Source organism: Myotis yumanensis, unplaced genomic scaffold, assembly GCF_028538775.1.
Source record: "Myotis yumanensis isolate MYYU_CA2020_CCGP unplaced genomic scaffold, mMyoYum1.0.hap1 SCAF_5, whole genome shotgun sequence".
NCBI lineage: Eukaryota > Metazoa > Chordata > Mammalia > Chiroptera > Vespertilionidae > Myotis > Myotis yumanensis.
Window position 1 is genome coordinate 91,865,804 of NW_027223756.1, and position 11,258 is coordinate 91,877,061.

Sequence of the window (11,258 nt, forward strand, 5' to 3'; positions counted from 1 at the left end):
CATCTATGCCAAAATACTGTTTTAAAACTTTCAAATCTATCACACTAATCAAAAACAGTTTCAATCTGGAGGGCCTGTGGGAGGAGCTCTCATGGCCTATGTCAGTTGCAAAAGCCCTTTCAGAAGAACTCTATGGTCATAACAGCCCCACCCCTGTCCCCCTTTCCCTCTATATAAGAACCTTTATTACCCTTTGTTCCCTCCGGGCCTTGCACATGGCACACCATGGCTATAGACACAAAATTGCAATTCTTTCTTTTTCTCCCAATAACTCTTTCTTAAGGAAGACTTAGCCAACTTTTTTGTTTACAGTCAACAGTATGAAATAAAATTTGTTTTTGTTTCCTGTTAATCTGTTTGATGTCAATTTAATTATTAGATTAGCCAACAGAATGTAGAAGGGTAGGGGAAAGTTTTTCCTCCACTATAAAACATAATTATTTCTTTTCTCCTGTTAATGTCTTTAATATATATGTATATATATTTGTGTTGACTTCAGAGAGGAAGGGAGAGGGAGAGAGAGATAGAAACATCAATGATGAGAGAGAATCATCTAGTGGCTGCCTCCTGCACACCCCCCACTGGGGACAAGTCTGTAACCTGGGCATTGTCCTGACCAGGAATCTAACCATGCATGACCTCTTGGTTCATAGGTTGACACTCAGCCACTGACCTACACCAGCCAGGCTCTCCTGTTAATGTCTTATATTATAGAGTGGTCTTAGCCAGGAACACAGAAGGGTAGAGGGAAATTTTTTCTCCTCTACATGAAGATCCAACAAGAAATCTATTACCTGAAAGAGGACCCTAACCCAATCATCCTGGCATCCGATCTCAAAATTTCAGCCTCTAGAACTCTGAAAAATAAATATTGCCTATAAGCTTCCCAGTCTATGGTATTTTGTTATAGTAGTCTGAAAAAACTAAGACACATGGCAGAGTCAGTTTCTGAATAGAATTCTAAACCAGGAAGAAAAAAAGAAAAGTTGTTGGAACTAGAAAAATTTGAATGGAGTCCATAGATTAGATGCTTGTGTTGTCACAATGTTGATTTTCTGATTGGGTTATAGGGTTGTGATGTAAGAGAGTGTCCTTATTTTTAGCAGTTACACATTAGGATTTAGGGGTAATGGGGCATCATGTCAGTGTGTGTGTGTGTGTGTGTGTGTGTACCTATCCCTATACATATACATAGAGAATGGGGAGGGAGAAGAGTGTTGAGATAATGTAGTAAACAGGAATGTGAAGAGAAGGAGAAGCTGGAGTTCTTTATACTGCTCTTGTAACTTTCCTACAGATTTAAAACTATTTCAAAATTTATAAACACACACACACTTGCTTGAAAAAAAAGCAAACAAAAATTTATGACCTGAACCACAAACCTCACAGGAAAGAACAAGAACAGAAATTTAGAGTCCCAAATTAAACAAACAAATAAAAAAAACCCAAACCTTAAATAATGGTGCTGAGATAAGTCCTGAAGTAAAAATTATTGTTTCATTCATCTAATCCTTTTTTTGTTGATTTTCACCAGGTGGCAGGCCTGAGACATTTGCTGAATTAGACACCAAGACAAATAAGACAGAAGCCCCAATGAAGGAGACAGCTATGTATAAACATGACTAGAAACTCCAGCCAAGGTATACAAGGATTCCATGCTTTAATCACCCCCTCTGGTCAAAAGATAATGGCAATTACTGGTGTTAAACAAGGACACAGAGACCAGAGACAGTTCTAATACCTTAGGAAAACTCAAGACTGTAAATGTCTCAAAGTTAAGAAATCAACACCTATAAAGACTACCAATCACAACCAACCAACCAATCCTTCCCAAATAATGCAAATGCTTAAGCCACAGCCAATCAAACACTTCCTTCTTTTTCTCTATGAAAGTTTTCCGCCTAATTTCTTCCAATGAATTGCTCCTAACCACTTCTGGTTTGTTGTTGCCCAATTTGAGTAGACTTTTGTTTAAATAAACTCCTAAAATGTTTAATGTGCCTCAGTCTAACTTCTAACACAAGTAAAACATTAAAAGAGAAAACCAAAAATACATAGCTGAGCTCAGAAACCAGGCAAACATTTCTACGGGCCAGAAGCTCAGCACTGAACAGAGTTGAAGGGACAGGCTCTGGGCCTGGAAACAGACACTGTGGCCAGAGTTAAGAACCTGCCAGAGAAGCTGACTGAAAACAAGCCCTATTTGAGTTGGAAGAGTCGGGATGGGGGAAGATGTTGCCTTGTGCCAAGCTCACAGCTGGAAGCCAGGACTGGGGTAGGGATCTTCCCCATCAGTGAAAGGAAGTTAGAAACAAAAGAAAACTTTGAATTGGGCAATTAGAAAAATGTAGGATTTTGAAGAGGGGAAACCATGAATACTTATTGTTCTAGGTGCTATAAACCCTGAGGAAAAAAAGAAAAAAGAAGACACCTACTAAGAAGGGCTCCTGGTGGTTAATTGGGCTCAAATAAAAAAAGCAGAGCCTAGCAGCCATTTCTGCACCGGAGCCTCTCATATAAACTGCACTTCACAGAGAAGCCTGTGCTGAGCTGCCTTTGCACTGAACTACCTGCCTGCACTTTGTACCACCTGAGCTCTTATTAAGGGTTCCTAGAATCCTATTTCAACCAATAGGATTGAAGCTTTCTTCATTCAATCAGAGCTGCTTAACTCTGACCAATCAGAGTGGCTCTATTCTGACCAATCAAACAGTGCCTTTTGGACCAATCAAACTGCGAGGATTTGGTGTCCTCATTTGCATGAGGATGGACTAATCAGGGACCAGGAATAGGGACTTCTGTACTTATACTAAGCCAGTTCCCCTCTGGTTCAGGCAGCACACTTTTCGAAGAAGAGTGAGGACTGCATTTCCGGGATGGAGCTGAAATTCTGAAGACATCTCAGCAGAGCAAAGCTGCTTAACTTAACTGAAGAGGGGCCTGGCCCCAGGGCTGCCTCACAGCTTTGCTGTGTGCTGCATCACAGTTGAGCTGTTTCATGGCTGTGCATGCTGTATCACTGCTTGCACTGAATAAAAATTTTCTTCTTCACTGCACCCTACATTGGGGAGTCCTGTTGGCATTGAATCAGAGCTGACAACAATTGGTTGACAGGGCTTTGCACTATTAACAGGTTTAATTCTTTCATGACCCTACAAGCAAAGGGACAGAGATATAGAGAACTTAATTTGTTCAAAGCTATAAGCGCTCCTAAGTGGTTTGGTCACCAGGCTATTACTTAAAAGACCCTAAGGTTTCTCAATACCCAACCTATGTCACCAGCTATGATTGCTTACAGAAACGGAAAAGGATTCCAGACCAGAGAGTGAAGAGGGTTGAGGGCAAAGCCCAAGGTGCTGAACACAAAAACCAAGATGATAATGGGGCATGTGTACAAAAAGGACCGAGTACAAAAGGGCCCAGTGCAGCGGGAGAATAACTATGCATGCCTAAGAGAATTTAATTACTCCGTGTCACAGCTTATATGTACACGGAAGGCTCCTTCCTAGTCAGGGAGAAGGTGCCCTTAGAGCATGAGCTCACCCTTCTCCATTCCTTCATCAAAGAATAAAGCTTCTGCTCTGCTTTCTCAAACTCAGTTTCTTTCTATTGGTGAGAAAGGCACTTGGTTTGGGTTCCAGATTCGGAAGGATCAGCAACAGTTTTTCAGCCTCTGCTTTTCAGCATCAGGGATCCTCCTTGAAGCCGTGGTGGAGATTCTAGCATGCCTCCCCTTTCACTGTGCGTGAAAATATCTCGGGTTCTGTTAAGTATTCTGAATAGGAATACAAATCGGTAATTACCACTTCTTAAAAATAAATTCTATGGTATGAATGTTGTTACACTTCAATATCTCTTAAATCTGAAGGCTTCCCAGCATTTCTGTTGGCCAGCAGGTGTTTGTGAGCTGGTTTTCATGACAGATAGTTAGCACCAAAGCCTGAAGAAGGAAGGTCAGAGGAGTGAAGGAAACCCTGAAGACATTTTAAGAAATTTTGCATCACCCATGCTCTGATGGACACACAGAACAATGTGATGGGAAAAAACATGGACGCTAGTGTCTGAATCAAAAAAGGCAAAGACATTCTAGGAAAACCTTACCCATTGACTTTTATGTATCTACAGAGTAATATATAATAATAAAAGAGCAATATGCTAATTAGACCGGACACAGGTAAAACATAGAGGATAGATAGAGAGGACCCATCCTTTGTCTCTTAGGTATTCTAGAACAGAATGAAGGAAATGGTGAAGAGGCAGTATTTGCAGAAATAATTGAGAAGAATTTTCCGAAATTAAATGAAGATATGAATCCTTTATGGACTATTGAAGAGAGAATTTGTGAATTGAAATAAATCTAAACAAAGAACTGAAACAAATATAAACAGAATATAAAATGTGCCAGAAACAAAGGATACCTCACCCTCAAAAACTGGATATAAAGCATAATTCTCATAACTGACAATAGGTGACAATGGAGTTATAAAGAAGTCCATGCACAATAATGGCAATAATCATAATGTACCCATGGATAATGCTGACAGATAAATGTATGGAAGCCTTCAATGGAGAAAACTTCAAAATATTGTTAATTACCTCTCAGGAGGGAGAAAAAGGGAGAGCAGGAAGGGAATGAAATCAAGTCTTGAGAATATTTTAATGTTTTATATACTTAAAAAAATCTTGAAGAAAATATGGCAGAATGTCAAATCCTTTAAATTTAGTAGTGGGGGAGAACCAAGATGGCAGTGTAGGCAAATGTCTGTACTCACTGCCTCCCACAACCACATTAAAATTACAACTAAAATACAGAACAACATCATCCAGAAACACTGGAAACCTGGCTGAATGGAAGTACTACAACTAGAGAAGTAAAGAAGACAGCACACTGAGACTGGTAGGAGGTGTGGAGGCACGGAACGGGCTGGTCTGGCACCCTGGTATACTGCTTTTTTAATCAAGAGGGAGATCACCTCTGCAGAGGCTGCCTGGAGAAGCAAGGGGTCCCAGCCCCACTCCAGACACCCAGCACAGAGTCCCAGAGCTGGGAAAAGAAGTCCCTAAGGGCAGTAAGAACTACGGGCTGTAAAAACCAGTGCAGATTGTGGCTCAATGATACAGAGGCTGCTGAAGACCCAGCTGCTCTTCTTAAAAGGCCAGCAACATGAACTGAATTTACAAACTTCTGCTTCCTCTGAGCTCCAGCACCAGGGCAAGGCTTTGGGGGACCCAGACACATATGAGGAGAAACTGGATTGCCTGGAGCAGGAACTCGGGGTCAGCTTTCTTCCAGACGGAGGTGCTCGCAGCGGTCATTGTTCCTGTGCTGGGACCTTCCTGGTTGCAGGGCTGACTGGCAGCCATTTCTGTTTGCTACACCCTGGTGATACCTGAGACCCCGCCCCACTCGATTTACAACCCCATCCAAGCTGTTAGCAATGGCTTTTGCATATGAATGGACTGTCCTTTGTCAGGTTAAAAACCTGTCAAACAAGCTACATCTGGGAGCCCCAAACCTATCAATAAAAGGCCCAAGACCCAGCACCAGCCAGCCTGCCTAGCTTCACAGCTGGGCCTTGTCTGGGCACTTCCAAATCCAATACAAAGAAGAGGAATCTGCAAATCTCTCTGTAGCTCTTGCTGGGTGGCCCCAGGCAGTAGCTTACTTTGCACCTCCTTGGAGACCCAAGAGATAGTGTACCCAGTGGTCAGTGTGAGACCATACCAGATTACAACTCTTCACATCCGTAAGTGACACCTCAAGGGGCAGACTCAGTGAGCACCAAAGCCCCACTGAAGCAAGTCCTGCTCCGTAAGGATGTCTCCTGCACAGAAGCTCTCCCACTGTAGTCGAAGCTGGTCCCCACAACCAATTGGCCTGGAGGTCAATGGCTCCTAGTGACACCAACAGCAATCAAGGCTCAACTACAACAGAACTGTGCACACAGCCAACAAAGGGGTACACCAAGAGTGTCCACCTCAGGTGATTAGGGAGGCTGCTTGGGCCCTATAGGACACCTACTACCAAAGCCACTCTATCAACTCAAGGAGACTTAGTAGCTCTACCCAATACATAGAAACAAACACAGGGAAGCAGCCAAAATGCAGAGACAAAGAAACATGTCACAAATGAAAGAAATGGAAGGAAGCAAACAACTGGATATAGAGCTCAAAACCAGTTATAAGGTTACTCAAGAATCTTCTAGAAACCTCCAAGGGATTTAGTGAGACTTTCAAGGATCTTAGTGAGGATGCCAAAAAAAAAAAAAAAAAAAAAAAAGGAAAAGGACTAGTCAGAAATTAAGCATACACTGACTGAAATAAAGAATAATATACAGGAATTCAACAGTAGACTGGAGGATCCTGAGATTCAAATCAATGACTTGAAATACGAGGAAGCAAAAAACATCCAACCAGAAAAGGAAAAAAGAATAAAAAAATGTGAAGGTAGTGTAAGGAGTCTCTGGGACAACTTCAAGCACACCAACATCCGAATTATGAGGGTGCCAGGAGAAGAGAGAGAGCAAGATATTGAAAACCTATTTGAAGAAATAATGAAAGAAGATTTCCCCTAGCTGATGAAAGAAATAGACTTATAAGTCCAGGAATCACAGAGAACCCCAAACAAGAGGAACTCAAAGAGAACCACACCAAGACACATTATAATTAAAATGCCAAGGGCAAAAGACAAAAAATAATAAAAGCAGCAATAGAAAAGCAGTTAGTTATCTACAAGGGCATGCCCATATGACTGTCAGCTGATTTCTCAACTGAAACTATGCAGGCCAGAATGGAGTGGCAAGAAATATTTAAAGTGATCAATAGCAAGAACCTACAACCAAAATTACTTTACTTAGCAAAGCTATCATTCAGAATTGAAGGTCAGATAAAGAGCTTCACAGACAAGAAAAAGCTAAAGGAGTTCATCACCACCAAACCAGTATTATATGAAATGCTGAAAGGTATTCTTTAAGAAGAGGAGGAAGAAGAAAAAGGTAAAGGTAAAAATTATGAACAACAAAGTGACAACAAATGCATAACTATCAACAATTGTATCTAAAAATCAAACGAATAAAAAATCTGATGAACAGAATAAACTGGTGAATGGAATAGAATCAGGGGCATGGAAATGGAACAGACTGACAATTCTCAGAGGGAAGGGGGGGTGGGAGGGTTTGGGAAGAGATTATACAAAGATCTTATATGCATGTATGCATTACCTATGGATACAGACAATAGAGGGGTGCGGTGGGAACTGGGTGGAGGGGAGCTATGGGGGAAAAAAAGAGGGACATCTGTAATAATTTCAACAATAAAGATTAATTTAAAAATTAGTAGTGGATATATTAATGTTATATTAGTCTCTGTTCTTGTTTTTAATATGTGAAGTATTTCACAATAATAATTTAAAAGAGTGAAAGCAAAAATAAATAATATATTGTGGGACCCTTTCATATAAAAGTGAAAAGAGAGTTAAAAGACATGGTTATGTCTTCCTGCTTGATTTTTTTTTTCTTTCTTTTTTTCTTTTGTCCCTACCGCCCCCCCCCCCCCCCCCCCCCCCGATTTTTGTTTTTATATGAAGCCTTGGAAGCTGTTAATGGAAATAGCTGTACCTGAGGTTGATATCATCAAGGGCACTGAGATCTGGGCAGTGACTGATGATGGAATCTGGCAAAGAGGGAACAAATAATGCTCAAGTATGAGAGAAGGTGAATATGCCAGCCCCTGTTCTTTTCATAGTTTAAAAAGGATTCCAAAGCATGACTCAAACAAATACTTTGAATAATTGTTTTATTTGTTTGTGTTTTCATTTTTGTTTTTTAATGTACTTCCCTCCCTCCCTTCCCCCCCCCCCCCCCCCCCCCCCCCCGCCCCTAGATGACTTGGAAGAGATAGATATATTATGTGGACTGTAGTAACTGAGCCAGATATGCAAGGAAGGTCAGACTGGCCCCATATCAAGGAGAGGTTGTATAACATGCAGGGAAAATCTGAACCAGAGTCAAGCAATCTGGTTTCAAGTCTTAATTTACAGCTTGTAGAGAGTGCCTGGGAAAGGCCTCTGAGCTGATTGTCATCTGAATCCAGCGGTGCCCGGCAGAGCCATGCCCTGGAAGCATACCTTGCCAGAGGCAGGTGTGTTGTCAGCCTGACCTTCAGCTCTGGTGCCAGGGGGTGGGCTTCATTATCTAAATCCAGCCAAGCACTAGGATCAAACACGATTATCCGGGCCCACCCAGAAGTGATGATTACAAAGAAGCCACAAGAATGCACATAAAAAAAAAAAAAAAAAAAAAAAAAAAAAAGAATGCACATAATCTCCTTTGTCTTGGGCTTTAGTAAAACATCCTGGTATTTTTCTGTATAAAATAAATGTCTTGTATTGGCTCTGGGTCACTGTCTCTCTCCATCAGAGGACAGCTGTCCCACCCGACCCCAGCTTTTTTCTTCTATCTCTGTGTCTGTCTCTTTCTTTCATTTTCTCAATCTCCAGCTGTCCCTACTCAGGTGCCGGAAGCCAGTCCATCCTTGCTGCTTGACACAGTCGCTGCAGGAAAGAAACATCTGCACAGCATATGTTTCAAGGGACCTGGCATATATAGCATATTGTTCTTAATATGTTTGCTCTCCTTAGTGCCATGTGTTTTAACCAAGGTCACCTCTCTGAGAAAGGTTGTTTCCCCAGGTGGGGATTTTCCCCCGAGGTTAGGGAGGGGATACAACCCCTTAATTAAGTGCCAGGCGGGTAGTTAAGCTACATAATCTTTACTCCCTGGAATGGAGATAAGAAACGCCCTAACCTTTGTAATAGAAATTGACAGGATTAAAATGGGCTGGTATAAATATGGATGTAACAAGACAATAAACATCACATCCTCATCAGATCCTGATCAGTTCCTAACCAGAACTCCGACCAGAACTTTGGCTGGAGATCCTGGCTAGAGGTCCTGACTAGGCTGCTGATCAACTGAAGGCTGTCTTCGTGTCATTCCTTCTTCGCCGACTCCATCCACACCTTTGGGGACCCCTGGACCTGCTGGGGTTGGACTCCAGCATCTGGCGCCCAACGTGGGACATCTAGGTAAGTCCCCCCGTACTTGGGACGTATTTGGGACGGATAGGACTGCACCGTAGAGTGCTGCAGACCCCTCCTATAGAGGATAAGTAGGGTAAGCGGGTAGTTAGTACAGAACTTAGATTGACAATATGGGTCATACTGAATCTAAAGAAAAAAGACTCTGTATTAATCTTTTAATGCATCTGCTTGCTAGCAAAGGAGTTAAGGTTACTCCCAGTCAGATAGAAAGTTTTATAGAAAATGCATGTCAATGGCTTCCTGAGGATGGAACTGTTAATTTAAAAACTTGGACTAAAATAGGAGAGCAATTTATGAATTATCACAGCTTCCATGGACCTGAGAAGGTCCCGGAAAATACCTTTTCCTTCTGGAATTCAATTCGTGGCATCTTGGCACCAGAGGCAGAAACTATTGAACTTTCTCAAACTTTAAATAGTCCCTCGGATCCACCTAGAGAGGACACATCATTATTGTCTCCAGCTCAATCTAAGAGCAATTTAGCTATGCCTACTGATCGGAAGGAGAATAAATATCATAAACATGATCATTGGTCCTTTCCAGTCAGTAGAGAGGAGAAAGGCCCTCCCATTCAAAACAGGCTCCCTAAATTAGAGAGGAAGCCTAAACCAGGTCCTGCGGCTCCTATGAGCTCCAGGTCTAAATTTCAAAGGGCAATAAGAGAAGCTGAAGCTAATGGAGATCTTGAATTCTCACTCTGCTTCCCAGTTGCATATGAGAATGAGTTTGGTGAGGACAAAAACAGAAATCATTACGGGGGATACCATGGCGGGAGTGCCCGTTCTCGGAGCAGCATTTTCCATTCTGGAAAAGGCCAAGGACTGCACGACAACAACACCCCTGACAGTGAGCCAGGGAGGAAGGAAGACAGGAGAGAACGCAGACAGTTTGAGGCTGAGGATTTTTCATCTTTAAATCCTGAATATGAGAGAGAATCAAATCAAAATAAGTCTTTAGCTGCAGGCGTATGGGAGTACCCTCCGAACCCCACATCTAGAGCTCCCAGGATGCTGGTCATTAAGAAAGGCACTGCCAAGGACTTGCAGCTGTCCGAGTTCCCCGCTGGAGGGGCTCCCCTGTCGCAGCCAGTGAAGAACGGGACTGGCCCCAGTGTTTATAAAGGCCTGGTCCCTAAGCCTGCTGCTCCGCCCACAAAACCTACACAATGGAAAAGCCAAACTAAAGAAAATAAAGTTGGGACTTCTTTCTCTCATGAGTCTACATATGGTGTTGGCAACTTCCATTCTTTTAAATCAACAGCCAGGAATTTTAGTCCATCAACAATGACAGTGAAAGAGTGTAATCGCTCAAATTCCTCTTCACCTGTTGACAAACTCAACCAGCAGCCTCGTTTAAGCAAGCTGACACGAATGCGCACTGATAAGAAGAGCGAGTTTCTGAAGGCGTTAACACGGGACGGAGTGGAGCAGGAGCATGAGGATGAAAGCCATGCTGGCTCCGAGAAGGATGAAGACTCATTTAATTTGCCTAACAGCAATAGTACTCACCGAGACAGAGATATAAACGGGAGCTCTGACGAAAATGAAATTCCACAAGAGAATGGCAATGCCTCGGTTATTTCCCAGCAGATCATTCGGTCCTCAGCCTTCCCACCGACCGATGTTCTTTCAAGTTCCCTTGAGGCAGAATACAGGTTGTTGAAGGAGATGGGCTGGCAAGAGGACAGTGAAAACGATGAAACGTGTGCTCCCTTAACTGAGGAGGAAATGAGAGAATTCCAAGTTATTAGCGAACAGTTGCAGAAGAATGGTCTGAGGAAAAATGGCCTGATCTGTGACTTCAAGTTTGGACCCTGGAGAAGCAGCACTTTCCACCCCACGATTGAGAACGACGACACGGGGACGAGCAGCAGCGACACGTCCGATGATGAGGACATGTGAGGTCCCAGCACCTCCGAGGTCTGGTGTGGCCCGTCCTCGTGCAGCCGGGTGGAGTGCCAAGTGAAGAACTATAATTTATGTAGTAAACGCCCCGTTAGAGGAGTTTTGGGGGGACGTCAGTATGAAGATGTGCCTCCTTTTTGTCTGTCCTTATGTCCCAGCTTTGCCCCACATCTCCTTTCCTTTTTCTTTTTTTTAATCTGACTACTTGTTTGCTGGTCTTTGGCCTTTCTCCTTCTCTCCTGAACACAGCCTTT

At 42.7% G+C, this 11,258-nt stretch overlaps 1 pseudogene; it reads left to right on the forward strand.

Annotated features, from left to right (window-relative positions):
* The first annotated feature begins 10,107 nt into the window (after positions 1–10,107).
* On the forward strand, positions 10,108–11,001 carry LOC139009952 (vasculin pseudogene; annotated as a pseudogene).
* Positions 11,002–11,258: the final 257 nt, after the last annotated feature.